Source organism: Saccopteryx leptura, chromosome 7 (genome assembly GCF_036850995.1).
Source record: "Saccopteryx leptura isolate mSacLep1 chromosome 7, mSacLep1_pri_phased_curated, whole genome shotgun sequence".
NCBI lineage: Eukaryota > Metazoa > Chordata > Mammalia > Chiroptera > Emballonuridae > Saccopteryx > Saccopteryx leptura.
Window position 1 is genome coordinate 50,795,285 of NC_089509.1, and position 3,312 is coordinate 50,798,596.

Consider the following 3,312-nt stretch of genomic DNA (forward strand, 5'->3'; position numbering starts at 1 on the left):
GATTGGACCAGAAAACTTGGCATATTCATAGATACTCTAACCCACTGAGCTACTTGGCCAGGTTACCTTGCATAACTTTGTTGAAACAGAATAGTTTCTGCCTCTCCCATTCCTTATCCTCATCATTCTCTCTCTTTCTCCTTTTTCTCTCTTATTCATTTGATCTCTTTTTCATTCACCCTTAAATTAGTAGTAGCAGCCAGTGGTTCAGTGACTAATGACTGATCTGAAGGTCAAAGCTCTCCTGATCTCTAGGAAGCTTCCTAAAAAAATATCTCCCAATAATTGTAGTTTCAAAGGAAACCCTCTCTATTTATTTTGCCATTTTCTCTTTCACTTTCTCTTCACTTCAATTTAAACAATATTTTCTTTCCCTCTAAATTTTGAACTACGCTTTTTAAGTTCTATCAGGTGTTATTATATTAATTCAATGCATGCTAAGTTTTTATGGATAAAGGAAGTGAACTAATGTTTAAATGTTAAGTGATATAGGAGTATCATTATTTTCACATAAGTTGCGTTGCCAACAAAGGAGTTTCTAAACATGTATATTATAGTTTGGTCAGAGGCAGGAAATGTGTTTTCATCTTGCACTCTCTAATGTCTACCCCTCCTTGGCTCCCTCTCTCCCTCCCTCCCTTCCTTCTTTCCTCCCTCCCTTCCCTCCCTCCCTCCCTCCCTCCCTCCCTCCCTTCCTTTCTTCCTTCGTTCCATCCTTCCCTCTTGCTTTCCAGCATTCCCATTAAAAAGGAATGGTAGCAGAAGAAAGCAAGGTCTCTAGCAGATCTTTTTTATTTCTAAACCACTACCAGCAGCAGTATTAGTCATAACTCCCCCAGCTGCCCACCATGCTATTTAAATATCCTTCTTTGGATTTATTTTTTCCTAAGTTTCCTTTTCTGCTCCATAGTCATGACTGTGGAGAAAACACTCTAGGTAACGCCTCCCACACATGACTACATAAATATTTATTAGTTTTTATTTGAGTATCTCTGTTTTATACAACCCATACAGTTTTTTTCTTGTTGACATCCTTGTTTATCTATTATTTCAAATGACCAATAAGTATAATAGTTAAAAGAAGATTGTTTCTTTGCCCGTGTTTTGAGTGGTAGAGATCTGAAACCATTACAGGCTAAGGAAAATTTGTGCTTCCTTTTAAAACATTTAAGAGACTTAGTTGCAGCAGTCTTCTTTGTTTAACTTGCTCAGTAACTCATATTTGACTGGAAATTATTTAACACTACCTTAAATCAGTTGAAGGGCTATGTTTTCTCTTTCAATTAGTTCAATAAATATATATATATATATTCTTGAGTGTTTTCTAGGCACCAGGTGCTGAATCAGATCCTGGAGATGAATAGGAGATGGGGCCAGCCACCTAGCACTGCAGCATGTGGATTAAATTAAAGAGAAAACAGTTTCACAATAAAGAGATCTTAATAAAAGCACGCTGTGTACTGGAGCTTAAAAGCTTGCTGGGTGTGTGCATTTAGTAAGTAGTTTTAATCTCTCTGGACTTCATTTTCTCTCTCTAAAGTGGAAGGGTTGAATTAAATAATATGTTCTATTATCTAACACTATAAAACCGTTTCACCAGAGAGTGTGCTAGTCCTGGACCTGATCGCCCTCAGCCTCGGTCTCCTGTTTCCTGCCCTACTCTGCACGGTGAAGGTGCAGATGATCCCCTGCAGGCGACTTGCTTGCCTCCAGTGTTAGTTGATGCCTGGTATGGTTAAGCCAAGGGGAGGCAGGGTTACATCAATGGTGGGAGATTGAAAGGCAGGGTGAGGAGGGGATTTCAAAGAGGGTCAAGTCAAGACACCCCCTAGGTGGCTTCTCTAGTTTTTCTCCCCTCTGGGACTCTGGCTACCATCCAGACCCACCGGTTTCCAGTTTCCATAGGGCCATCCTGGCCTTTTGATTCTAATCATTGCATGCTTTCCATTGTCCCTCCACTTTAAGGATGATCAAGATTTCTTGTTATTGCCAATGTCCATGGTTATTTACAACCCTCTAACTCTCAGTTTTTACATTCTCCATAGACCCACCAGGGCTTTCCGTTCCTCCTACTGTGAACACTGGTGAAGGATTCTGTTTGCCTGGGTAGATAGGACTAATCCACAGTGTTCACTTTCTCTTTACTTTGGAGCCATAAAAGTGCTTTGAACAATTGAGGAAGAAAAACACAAAAATGGACACATTCATTGATCCCATCCAAGCAGTTCTTACAGTGGGCATTGGCAACAAAAGAAATGCTTGTGTTATGTTCTTTTCAACTGTTGAAGGAAGTATAGACCCACTTTTTTATTGAAGGTGCCAACTTCAATCTCTTAAAAGTTAAGGCCCATGTAAATCAAGGTGGGAGAAATTGTCAGTGAAGAATTGCATTAATCTGTGTGCTTGGCTCTCAGAATAGATGGCTTTATTATATCCTCTATCTGTGAGTTGTTTTGCTTTCCACTAACAGTATTCACTAAAAATAAAATTATAGTGATAAATTAATTAGATACCTAAAGTTTTGGTATAAGAAAGACATGTGAGAAACTCTTATTTAAAGGCTTGGTTTACAGGGTGTTTTTCTTACATTTCTTTTATCTCCATTGCCTTTAGGTTGCTAAGATACTTAATTAATTTCTAGCAGTTTCACCAGGAAAGGACAAGAATACAAACTGAGGTGATTTTACTTTAAAATAGTATGTGGTGTACTTCCCTTATGGATATATTCTTTTATTTAATTTGCTCATTAAGGCGCTGGCTGGTGGTACAGTGGATAGATCACTGGCCTGGTATATGGACACCCTGTGTTCTATTCCCGGTCAGGGCACAAAGAAGCAGCAGCCATCTGCTTCTCCCCCTTCCTCTCTCCCTTCTCTCCCTCTTCCCCTCTTGTAGCCAGTGGCTTGATTGGTTCAAGCATGATCCCAGGTGCTGACAATAGCTCTGTCAGAGAGCAATGATCTCAGGTGCTAAAAATAGCTTTATACTGGAGCATCGGTCCTAGATGGGGTTGCCAGGTGGATCCAAGTCAGGGTGCATGTATGAGTCTGTCTCACTATTTCCCCTCCTCTCACCTAAAAAAAATAAAGAAAGAAAAAAAAAAAAGAAAAAGAAAAAAATATGCTCACTAAGAAAGGAGATGGGATGGAAAATGCAATCTATTTCCTTTATCTTCCCCACTTTGGTATATATGTAAGAAGGACAGAAATTCATGGTGATTGTTGACAAAGACAATAATGGTACCATTGCTGATGCACTGAGATTTCCTGAGAGGAACAGGTAGATATCTGCTGAGAATGTAAGTGTATTTGT